General features: G+C 29.5%; 1 long non-coding RNA gene across 1 annotated transcript in view; it reads right to left on the bottom strand.

The window, feature by feature from the left end:
• Positions 1-9,490: 9,490 nt before the first annotated feature.
• Positions 9,491-13,069, bottom strand: part of LOC145326516 (uncharacterized) — a 36,718-nt gene continuing 33,139 nt past the window's right edge. Inside the window, exons 3-4 of the long non-coding RNA XR_013881928.1 lie at positions 9,982-10,099; positions 9,491-9,601 (exon numbers count right to left, since the gene is read on the bottom strand). This is a non-coding gene — a long non-coding RNA (uncharacterized LOC145326516). The remainder of the gene's footprint in view (positions 9,602-9,981; positions 10,100-13,069) is intronic.

Raw genomic sequence — 13,069 nt, 5'->3', positions numbered from 1 at the left:
TAGGCAATCTAGCGTCAGCATCATTAAATTTGTCATATCCATCATTTTGTAAAGTTTCACCTTTCAATCCCATGTCAAAATTATCATTTTCTTCCTCGGATATATCATTAGACGCTACGCTGTCTATTTCTGCACTTAATGTATTCATGGTAGGGTCATCATTATTATTTGTATCTGTATATTCATTAACATTATTATTATCTTCAATAAGAAGTGTGTTCATAATCGCGCTGCTATCATTTTCATTCTCAATCGACCAAACATTTTGGGTTGCTGAACGTGCTTGTCCAACATTGGGATTGGATGAAATTTCCTCATCCGAATATCTAGCTCTTGATACAATATCTTTATATTGATAAGTGTCTCTAAATTCAGTATCAACTTGACCACCATTCACAACAAACTTTAGCTGGGGCCTTAAAATATCACTTTCTTTTAATGAGTTCATTCGCTTGAATATTTTTCTGGTGCGTTTTTGAGGAATATCCTGTTCATCTGAGTTGAAGATGTAGTTGCTTTTAAATTGTTCCCGCAACTTTAGCTCCTATGTAATTAGCATTTTTTATTCAGTTGCTTTTTAATTCTTTTTTAATTATCTGTCTTTCTATCATTCATTTGTCTATCTATCTATTTAAATACTAATCTATACTATTTATTTCTATCTATATATACATTTCTACCCATCTATCTATCTATATATCTATCTGTGGCTATATTGCTTGAAGGTTAGCTAATATGTTTTAACACTCGACTACCTTTTAATATTTTTTATATTTGTCCTGTATAATAAAATCTTGGTATGACTATAAAGCTACTAAAGTTAAAAAATTAGCATTTTTAAAAAAAGTACTCTTGAAACGTACTATTTTCATTGAGAAATCAATAATAGTGTATGGGAAAGCAGGGAATTAAGTTGTTTTAAACCATTACTTTAAAATAACAATTTAAAGGTAAAATAGCCCAAAACCATCACGGGTCCTACGTATACTTTACTTACTACTTTATATAATAGGATAATTTATGTATATGTGAATGATCTCTAGAAAACTTATATTATCTTTTAATTTTAAGCAAAAAAATATTCTTTTGATAAATTTTTGCAGATTTTTTTCTTTAAAAGGCAATAAAAAGCTATTGCAGACATACAAATTTAGCTATATTGTGAATACATCATATAAACATCACATTAAAGGCTATTCAATCAAATTGAAGTCAAATTAAAATTACTGATTGGTGACTTTAAAACATTCCTTAAATGTAAACGCTTCAGTAAGAATAATAGCTTTTTTTGCATCCTATTATAGACAGTTTCTGTGGATTGTTAAATCATAAAATAAAGGATTAATTCTTATTTTAGAAAAAACTTGGAAATAATTTTTGTCTTTATGCTTTACATCTGCGGGGCCTATACCTGTGAGTCTAACCTATCCTAATCTGACCAAAGTATCCCCCAACCCCCATATTTTCATTTTATTTCTAAATAATAGAAGGGGGCAGGTTTTTGTGCTCGCTAAGTACTTTGAGGGAAGCATATCCCAAAGACTCTAAGAATGTTTCTCAAAAAATCATTCACCTGTTTTAGAGATCTTTTGCTTAGAATAAATAAAACTTTGAGTTTGAATGAAATTGTATGCAGCTAGTCCTATTATATAAAGTAGTAACTTTTTAAATCTCTGGCGAAGGATCTCACTAACCGCTAAACCGATTTGGTTTTCCTTTACAGTGAAGCTGTATATATATATAGGGAAGGTTTATAACTATTTTTGGGGAGGGTCTCTCCACCATCGTAAGAGAAATATGACCCCCGCATAAAAGATTCTGCTCTAGAAAAATTTTAAAAGGGGGGAGGGGTCCACTCCCATCTCCCGTATCAAGTGTCCCTAGAGACCTCCAAAGACGTAGCCGCTAGTGATAAAATATAATAGCATTGACCTTACCATAATAAAAGATTATAAAATAATTAAAGAAAGTTTTTAAATTCTGATGTAATATTTTTCCAGACATTTGTGTTTCAACCAGGGATCTCAAGGTATAAGACAATGGACGAAAAATTTCTTTAATTCCCCAATAATGATAAACAATATTATTCCTTCTATATATTAAAATATTGGCTGAAAAGTTTGGACAATTCAAGTTTTGAACAATTGAAATTCAATAAAAATTTAACGTTGTTCTAAAAATTTGTGTATCAGTGTAATTTTGAGTCCAATGTCTCCTCCATCCCTGGCCTTTTCATAATTTATTGTCAATTATCCTATCCCATTATCCCTGAGTGAATTCACATATAAATCAGACAAGTTTTTTATCCCTTTCCAACAAGAATAAAAATATACAGAAACAGGATTATTATGGCTTCAAAACTGATTAATTGATTAGAACCGATTCTCAGCCACATTGAAAATTCATGTTTAACATCGTATTTCAGAATTTTCCACGAATAAAAATCATAATATTAAAAGTTTAAAACCAGTTGTGTTTGCCTGGGCCGTCGGCCATTCCGGGTTAATAAAAATGGTTTTAATCTGTATCTATTTTAATATCCGTGGAAAGCTGTCTATAATACGAGAACAAACAAATTTGCATAATTGAACATCTTATAGTCCCTATTGAAACATTGAATTTCAAAGCAATCTATTGTTTGTATATTCATTAAGATCCCTAAAATTACTGAACTATCGTGCCTAAAATATAAAGTAAAGCTCTTTAGGTTTTAGACTATTTTCAAATGGGTATCTTTCCCTCTTAGGTGAATCCGTTTCCCCTTAACACATCCTAAATTACTTATTTCTAAATTTTATGTAGATCAAAGCAAATTTTAGAGAAGCTACGCTGCAAATAAACAATTTTTCATGAGAATCCGAATCAGACAGTTTTTCCGGATGAGAAATAATTTTAATTCTCACTTTTCTTTTCATTTCTCTATCTCTATATTTATCTATCTATCTATCACTTGCTTAATTTCTGCCATATCTATCTTTTTTCTTTCTTTTTCTATTGTTCGTTTATTTATGCCTTTTTACTTATCTATCTATCTATCTTTTTCTCTCTATTTTATGCGCGCCTGTTGATATAAATCTTAATCAATAATAATTTATATTTTCACTTTAATTTCGTTTCTCCATATTTCTCTGCGTATTACTCTCCTTCTCTCTCTCTCTCTCTCTCTCTCTCTCTCTCTCTTTCTCTCTCTCTCTCTAACTTTTTCTCTCTCTCTCAGTTTCTCATTTCTTTCTATCTCTCTCCTTCTCAGTCTCTTTCTCCCTTTGTAACTCTCTTTCTCTCTCTTTCATTTTCTTTCTCTCTCTTTCTCACTCTATATCTCTCTTTCTATTTTTCTCTTTCTCAATCTGTATCTTTTTCTCACTCTGTATCTCTTTCTCACTCTGTATCTCTTTCTCACTCTGTATCCCTTTTTTTTACTCTCTCTACGTTCTCTCTCTCTCTCTTACTCTCTTTCTCTCTTTCTCTCTCTGTCTCTCTGTCTCTCTGTCTCTGTCTCTCTGTCTCTCTGTCTCTCTGTCTCTCTGTCTCTCTGTCTCTCTGTCTCTCTGTCTCTCTGCCTCTCTCTCTCTCTCTCTCAGATCAATCGGATGATTATATCACATAATAAACTGTTGTTAAAAAAGTTCTTGTTTCGATTATATAGTTGCTACACTTTCTAAATCGTACCTAACTACTACAGAAATCATCATGCAAACTTTAAAATCGATACGACAATCCTAACATGAATAAAATAACGAGAAAAGCTATCCGTTACGTACGGACGGATGGACGTACAGGCCGACCCTATTTATAGAAAAGCTTCACTTTTAATAATAATCTGTAGATTAAAATTAGTTGTTTAAAAGTTGGACTGGACACTCAACTTAATACACTAATGAATCATAGTTCCGTAAACCCCCAAAGGTTGTTAAGCCAACAAATAAGAAAACGCTATTATAAAACTTTGGGACTAGTCTAATAAACAATCCATTGTCGTCTCTCTCTCTGGAAACATCCACCTACCCCAAGAGGCTTCGGGCGAAGTAAAAATAAAAAGTAAGTAAAAATTGCATTAACGTAATTGGTATAATAAAACTGTCATTAAAATCACATAAATTCATATTAAAATTATGACAATAAGCATTAACATTATCATTATTATAGAAGCAAAGCTTTTCTATAACTAGGTACTAGGGTATGTCTTTCAAGAAAACAGTAAAAGTGTCTGACTATGACGTCAGAAAAAATTAACAAATAACCAATGAGAGGCCGCTATATATTTTACCATTGTGAATACTGGCTTCTCATTGGTTAATTGTTAATTTTTTCTGACGTCATAGTCATACACTTTTACTGTTTTCGTCTTTCAATATTCCGAAAAAATAACTTTTGATTTTAAATGTTAAAAATGTATTTTGTGAAAAATTTAATGTTCTTTTTTACAATTTAGTGCTTGGTAGGTCAGGAAAATAGCCTAATGCCACCCAAAGACATTTATAAACCATCCCTGAAAAGTAAAACTCATAAAGTTTTCCGAGATTTTGTTTTTATGACAAAAAACTTCTTGCTACTTTATAATTTAGTATAAAGTTGTTTCTTTTTAAACATAGTATTGTTTAATACCTAAATGAGCTATTTATAATCAAATATTAGCTTGCAGTTTCTGTGATATTTATAAACATAATTATCCTTGTTTTAACTTTCAATTGTTTTTAGAAATTACTTAAAAATATAAATTTTTCCCTATATATGTATGTAATATGATAACATTATAATTTGAGAATTAATTCCTATGTAATTTGAATAATAATATAATTTAATAAGAAATTATGTATTTTTATTTCATAATAAAAACAAGAAAGAAAATATCCAATATCATACAGTAAAGTATTAAGTTTTTCTTGTCTGAAGCTCAAGATCTCAATAACTACTGAACTGATTGAGTTCTCTTTTTTAGGTAAGCTTCACATAATACTGTAATGGTTTTAAGCCATTTTTTTCAGATTTAAGTCAAGTTGAGGTTCTAAGCAATTTTTCTAGCCCCTCTCTGCCACTTAGATTATAAAGCCCCTTGAGGCTAGGGCATAATTGCTAGTTTTATATGTAAAGTAGTAAGGTTTTCTGTCTGAAGCTTGGGATCTCAATAACTACTGAACTGATTGAGTTCTTATTGATGGTTTTAGGCCATTCTATTTTCAAATCTAAGTCTAGGGATATTTATTGACTTTTTTTTAGTTACTCTCTGCCTCGCTCAATACAGAGCCCCTAAGGGCAAGGGGTGCATCCGCTAATTGACAAAGAAGAATTTTGTTTTTCAATAATAGAAATGGTGAAAATATATGCTTGTTAATGAATAGCAAATGTGGAAAACTATAAAAAAAATAGACGTACAGACAAAATACTATTTATGTTGTTTTTATATAATTTATTTCGAGTTAAACATGAAACAAACTATGAATTTATGTATTTTTAAATGTTTATAATAGATAAATTACGAATTACGGAATATAAATCATGTACATTTGAAGTATGAGATATTATTTTTTTGTTTTAATAGAAACTCAAGAAAATCATTAAGAAAATCAGAATTTAGACCCATATTATTTAAAATTGATAAAGCAGATTTTACAACAAACAATGATTGAGAGAAACAGTTTAGAATGGTCCATCTTGATAAACATTCATCTTTACTAATTTTTAATGAGCGATCTTTGGCAATTAGAATTAGCAATGATAGTTGAAAAAATATTTCATTTTTAGCAAATATAGGGTACCAAACATTAAAAAGATAAAAATTTTCTTTGAGATAAATGAATTCAGGGGTGTCATTATTAAAATAATAGTCTAAATATAAAGCAAGTGCATTTATAAAGAATTTTGGGTAAAGGCAAAAAAATAATGAATGTTCTATACTACTTTCTACATTACATAGAATACATTTGGTAGAGTCACTATGACCAAAAAGACCTAGTTTTCGTTTTGATACAAGAGTGCGGCATATTTGTTCAAAAAAGAAACTTTTAAAATATAGGGGTAGAGGATTTGTATAGAAGCTTTACTACTAACAAGGGGGTTGGTTGAGGGTGAAATTTAGGACAAAAAACCAACCAAACATTTCGTTTGGAATTGTGAATTTGGTGGTTTTCAAATGGAAAATCTACCCCTCTGTTATGTAAGTCAGTGGGGTATTTGAATTGATTACTATTTACTTAAGCATTTATTTACTACATTCAGTTGTGAAGTTACTCTTTAATTACGAATGTCCGCCAGTAAGTTACGTTTAGAGGGAAAGGTGATTTTCTTTTTGCTATTTAAAAGAGACAGCAGAAATCTATTTGTGAATATTCCCTTAAACCAATGAGCATCCGGTATAGAAAACTAGAGCAGATATTTAGTGGTGATAAGAAAATTTAAAGATGATTTATAAGTATTATATAAAAAAAATTCATTAAACCTTATATGATGAAAAAAAACATATCTTTTTTTTGTAGCACAGCTGACTAACTTGAATATCTGGTGAGAAATCAACGCTTTTCCCATAACGTGTCGTTCGACATTTATAATTATAGAGTAGATCGCTACTTTAAGAAAGACTAAAGACTAAAGAAGTGCACTCAAATGCCAGACTTTCAGAAATACAAAGTAAATAATAACAATAACAGCTATGTTTCTAAGTGGCAAAGCAAAAACAAAAAAATATTGGAAATAAAGAAATATAGGTTTTTGACGCTAATATATATCATATAAAAAAGTGGTGTAGGTGAGTGTGACCGCCCTCTGTAATTTTGATTTTATGAAGCCCTGCCTGCCCTTCACCCCCTTAATATTGACTTCCCCCCTGGCAAAACCTGGGCACGCATCTGTAAAAATGAAATTCTATTACAGGTATTGCCAATAAATTCCTGCATATCGCATACTACATTTCAGTAAATTTACAAAATCCCTAAAATAAAACAACATAGATAAAGAATTTTTTACTCTGAAGCAGCTTATAGTGTCTATAAAAATGACATCATACAATAAAAATAACCAATGATAGGCCAGTAACATTATACCATTGGTCAATATAAGCTGCTTCCTTTACTCTGATCGACGTAATGACATACTTTGTTTATAGAGTAGATTCGTAACTTTAAAATGACCTACTTCAACACATACTTAGGTTTTGGTATTTCATAATTATTATAAAGAAATACGACAATTGCTTAAGTAAATTGCGCTAAATTTTAAGGGAAAAAAGAAGAACATTAAAGGGATAAGACAATGGCCGATAAATTTATGTACATCCTTAATTATGACACACAAAATTACCCCTTCTGTAGATTAAAATTAGTGGTTGAAACGTTTGAACACTCAACTTATTAAACCAACCAATCAAAATTCAGTAAAAGTCCCCAAAGTAGTTAATTTAACGAATAAGAAAACGTCTTTGTAAAACTTTTGGGACTAGTGAAATAAACAGCCCATTGTCCCCTGCCTCTCTCTCTCTGATTCTTATAAACAAGACATGGAATGTATTTCTGTCTCTCTATTTTACGCTAATATTTTGCTAGCCCCTTCTTTGCTTTTTCTTTATAGGGAAGCATCAAAGAAAGAAACAATTTAATTGATTACAAAATTTCTACTCAACTAAAATGAGTGTTCATGGGGCTGATTCTTATCTTTGGATCAATTTTAATTATTTTTCCTCCCATTGAAATATCCGGAACTGCTCTTGTTTTTGATATAAATGCTACTAAAAATTTAAGGTCTATGGTAATAAACTCCCTATTCTTTAGGATCTAGTCACTAAACAGTTACCTTAATAAACCCAACCTAAATTCTACTTTAATCTTTAAAAATTTTCATTGTAAAAAAAATTTTATAAAAAAAATATATATTCATTAGAAGTATAAATATGCGGAAAATAAATAACAAAATATTTACTTCCTTAAACAATTATTTTTTGTTTTTGTTCAAAGAAGTTGTATCAACTTTTTTTTTTATAGCTAGCCGGTTCTTTTAGTAAGTAGTAGATGTAAAATTTTTCATAGAATTCAAATATGCAATCGGTTTTTTTGTAGACCTCTTATTTTTTAAGTAATTTAAGTTTTTTAAAAAAATAATTAAGTCGGTTTTAAGGTACTAAAACGCAACAAAATAAAAGAAGAAAATGGTCAGTAAGAACAAAAATAGTAAGATCTTTAATTTGACACCTTACTTTTAAAATTCTGTTGAGTAGTTATTGAAAAAATCTATTTTTTTAACCTCGGTATAATAAAAACTTTAGACCTAAATATTTTCTCAAACAGACATAAAAAACATGGGTTCATATATACCATTAGAATCAGAAAAATATTACGAATCCATTGTAAGCAAAATTGAAAAAAATTAAAAAATTAAAAAATTACAGAAATGGCCAATTATTTTTTTTGTTCAGACAACACTATTGTCTTCCCTTTTTACCCCCTCTTTACCCCCTTTTTACCCCCTTCCCATTTTTATACTCAATTGAAGAATTAAGACGTTGCCTGTACAACATAATATGATATTTTCATATAATTCCTTTTATTGTAGTTTATATACTATATTGTAAACTTTTTTTTTCAATTTTGCTTACAATGGATTCGTAATATTTTTCTGATTCTAATGGTATATATGAACCCATATTTTTTTATTTGTGAAATAATAAAATTAAGTTCAAAGTTTTTATTCTCGTGGGTTTAAAAAAATCGATTTTTTCAATAATTACCTGACAGAATTGAAAAAGTAAGATGTCAAATTAAAGATCTTACTATTTTTGTTCATAATGACCATTTTCTTTCTTTTTTTTGTTGCATTTTAGTACCTTAAAATCGACTTAATTTTTTTTTTTTTAAACTTAAATTACTTAAAAAATAAGAGGTCTACAAAAAAACCGATTGCATATCTGAATTCTATGAAAAATTTTACATCTACTACTTACTAAAAGAACCGGCTAGCTATAAAAAAAATAGTTGATACACCTTCTTTTAAATTTTGTTTGTGAATTTGGCATGAAGTGTATGTTTTCTCGGAAAAACAAAAAAATATGATTATTATTTACTGTAGTGCATATTTCCCAGTATATCTTATGAAACCGATTAATATCCGCTGGATTATAACCGGTTCTGAGTCAAACTGAATCATGCAACATATCGTATTACAGACAATTTTTCACGAAAAAAATTTCAAGAATAATACTGATTCTGTTGGAATTAATCTCATAATTTTCATTTTTCTTTCCGCGGAAAGCTGTCTATAATACGAGTCAATAAAATAAATATTCTATTTGTAAACATTGTCTTGTACTGTCCGTACGTCATGTTTTCTAAACTACTCTGTCTTTCTTGATTATTGTCATTTTAAAAAGTTCGAAACATTAAAAATTTTAACTAATATAGTAATATTTCGATCTAATGCCATGAAGATTCTAATTATTCTAACCTTCTAAATAAAATCTTAAATCTTTAAATAAATATTTTAAATTAAAATCATTGTACATGACATATTATATTTTAAGCAACTGAATAAAAAGTTCCTTTTGAGTAGGCGCTCTGAAAATGGTGAATATTTTTGATTCCCTGGATTTTCTAGCTTGAGAATTGTTTTCATCATCATCCTTTGGTAGATTTTTATTTGTGTTTTTGTGTAGAATATTTGTAGTAGCGAAGCTACTCTATAATTCACTTTGTCTGTCTGTCCGTCCGCCTGTAACTTTATGACAGCATACATTTGTGGTAAAGCTTCTCTGTAACACTACCATTGAGTATTCAATATATAACTTACTTGGTCTGTCGGCCATGCTTTAAAAAAGAAAATACCTTTTTTTCATATTACTGTGATAATTTATCTCTTTTTATTTCTTTTTTTATAACAACTGAATATCTTCTTTATTACTCAATTTGTCCGTTTCTTCATATAATTTTTAAAAGCCTCGCTACTTATGGATGTTGTCATCCTCGTTTTATTTTAAAACTTCTAATACACAATGACACATGCCTGTTTGCTGATATTAGTCTCCAGGTTGTGGACAGATGATCCCTGTTTTATTCTGGCACGGGCGGCCACCAGTAAACCTTGATGGACAACCAGAAGGACCAAGGGCAGATGGATTAACCTAAATTTAAAAAAAAAATAGTATGACATTCAGCAAAACTAATCTAGCGATCTTAAGGGATAAGACGTGGTATAAATCACCAATTATGATAAACATAATTGTTTCTTCTGTAGATTAAAAGTATTAGTTGAAACATTAGGACAATACTTGTTAATCAACCAATCAAAATTCCATAATAGAATCCAAAATTTTTGGCTATGGAAAAGATATCGTGGTATAAAACTTTGGGTAACAGTGTAATTCACAGTCCATGCCTATCCCTCCCTCAAGTTTTTTTTATTTTTTATACCCATTGAATAAGTCTTATCGCGTCCATATGCATTTACATGCATTACTTTAACCTTGCTAGGCTTCGCAATATAATATAACTTTACCCAACCTACGGTAATAAATAAACAAACGAAAAACAACTTCTCTTGTTTTGAAAGTAAAGGAGGGGGGAGGGGGTCGTTACTCAACAAGGCTCTTTTTATATAACGCCACCTTACACTCTGCTCTTCTCTAAATTAGCTATGCTTTACTTGTTCATTATATTGTATCTATCTATCTATCTACCTATAAGTCTATCTGTCTGTCCTTTTTTACCATAAAGTCTATTCATCTATCAAAATCTGTAAAACTTACCTAAACATTTTCATATTTTCTAAGCTCTTGTGATTTAATACATTTTATCTATCTATTTATCTACATTAGTCTGGCCCAAAATCAGGCTACTTTTTTATTTATGCCTAATTCAATGTGCGGTTCTTCGAACTTTGTAACCACTGCCTATACAGGCATTCTAAGCTAAAAGTTTTGTTTCTACGATAAAAACTGATTTCGTCAGACTGATTTCCATTTTCACTATCATAATAAACATAAGGTTTCGTGATTTTAATTTTAAAAATACTAATTTAATCACATAAAATAAGTTTAGAGTTAAAAATCCACCAGTAACCCTTATTTTACTTTTCTCATGTCTGTATTATGCATAGGACAAATACAATGCCTCTCTGAAATGCATGAATACTGAATATTTCTTGTTTTTAGATATTAAATACCTTAGCTTATTGGAGCATTAAATCAATGAGGGTTGGGTGTCAAATAAAGCTGAAAACTACCTAAAGATTTATATAAGGATTCAATGAAAGGCACAACTGAATTTATATTGATTCAGGGATCATTTAAATCAGACAAACAAATACTGCTTTATATTTACAATGGCAAAGCAACTAGTAAAAAAAACTAAAACTTAAGAAACAAAAGTTTTTATTTTTTAAATGAGCATAAAAAACTATTGAAAAATTAAATTAAGTAATGTTAAAGACATAAACAAATAATAAATCACTGGTAACAAACAAAAATAGGTAAATTTTCAATTTTTATGTGTGAAATCCGACTAAGGATAAAATATGTTATGTTCTGTAAGTAAACTGTTGGTTAAAGCCATTGAAATCAATAATAATACCTAATTTTAATGAGATTATTCTATGCCAAAGAAAGTTCTTAAAAATATTGTCCACGCTTTTTGCATTGCTTGAATAAAAAACATAAAAAATTCTATCCTTAGTCATTAAATTCGATTAAAGTTTTCTATGTTTTTTGGCAGATTATATAACACTGCCGATTTTCTTCATTTTTTGTACAATCAATGAAATCCTAAAAAAGGGAATATAAGATATTTACTAATTTAGTAACCGAAGAAAAATATTTCCTTTAGCTTTAATTGATCTTAAATTGATTAAAAAATTGTGACTCATTCGGTACAAAAACATAAATAAAAGGTCCAATTGTTCCTAATTCCTATTTGTTATAATGTTACTTATATTCCTGCCTGAATTAGTTTAACATTTCTTTCTGCATAGTCATTTACAGTTTTTAAATTGATAACAAAATTTTGAAACTCCAAATAAGTTAGAAATTTTTTCCAGTTACTTTAAAAGTCCATTTTTTACATGCTTATATTTATAAATTTTACAACAAATTGACTTTTAATTTTGTCTAGACTTAAACATTTATATTCTGGTTATTCAGTCCAGACACAACAAATTTTAATGTTCATTTGTTCTACCGTTTTAGAGCTTCGCTTTTAATGATATTGTCATACTTGTTTTCAAACATAAATAGCCCAGCTATTTTCCATATTGTTAGAATTTCTGCCACCAAACACATTTCACTTTTGTTACAACTGTCACCTGATCCACATGTCAGCGAAGTTGATTTAGTTTTAGATGTACAACCAACTAGATCAGCTGGTTTTAAATATCTTTTACATTTTGTGCTATTTTTTTTGCATTCAATTATAAAGAGATATCTATTCAAAACATCCTTCACAAGGTGTAATTGGTTTTTTGGCAAAGATTCACTAGGACAAAGGCCGAGCCCTTGTTTTGCCCACTGGTTTCTTGTCTTGTTCATTATTATCTTTAAAAATAACATTAACACATAAATTATTATATACAAATTTTAAAATGCAGGCGGAGAAATAGCAAGCAAGGAAATTTTGGATATAAAAAGACAGTGTTAGAAAGTGTTTTCTCGTATTCATTCGAATCCGGTGGATAGGAACCGGTTCTCATCCATACGAAAAAACTATGTCTAGCATCGTATTATATCCAGCTTTCTACGAATATAGAAATGTATAATCAAAAGATTAAAACCAGTTTTTTTAGCCCCGAGGTGCCGGAGGCGAAAAGCCGTTTATAATACGCCATACTGAAAAATCACGTATAAAAGCTCAGTGTCGATAAATAATTTTTCAAATATGGAGTCAAAACCGATTAATGTCCGCTGGATAAGTACCAGTTTTCATCCCTTCTGAAAAATCATTTACAGCAGCGTATTACAGACAATTTTCCAAGAATAATAAAGTAAAAAAACATACAATTAATACCAGTTTTGTTAGACTATCAGGACTAACAAAACTAGTTGTAATCTTATAATTTTTCAATTTAATATCGGCGAAAAACTGTTTATAAAATGATGCAATAA

This window comes from Acartia tonsa, chromosome 8, assembly GCF_053477335.1.
Source record: "Acartia tonsa isolate MP-2025a chromosome 8, ASM5347733v1, whole genome shotgun sequence".
In the NCBI taxonomy this organism is placed as follows: domain Eukaryota; kingdom Metazoa; phylum Arthropoda; class Copepoda; order Calanoida; family Acartiidae; genus Acartia; species Acartia tonsa.
Note: the sequence above shows the minus strand (reverse complement) of the source record. Positions and strands in the feature narration are given on the sequence as shown.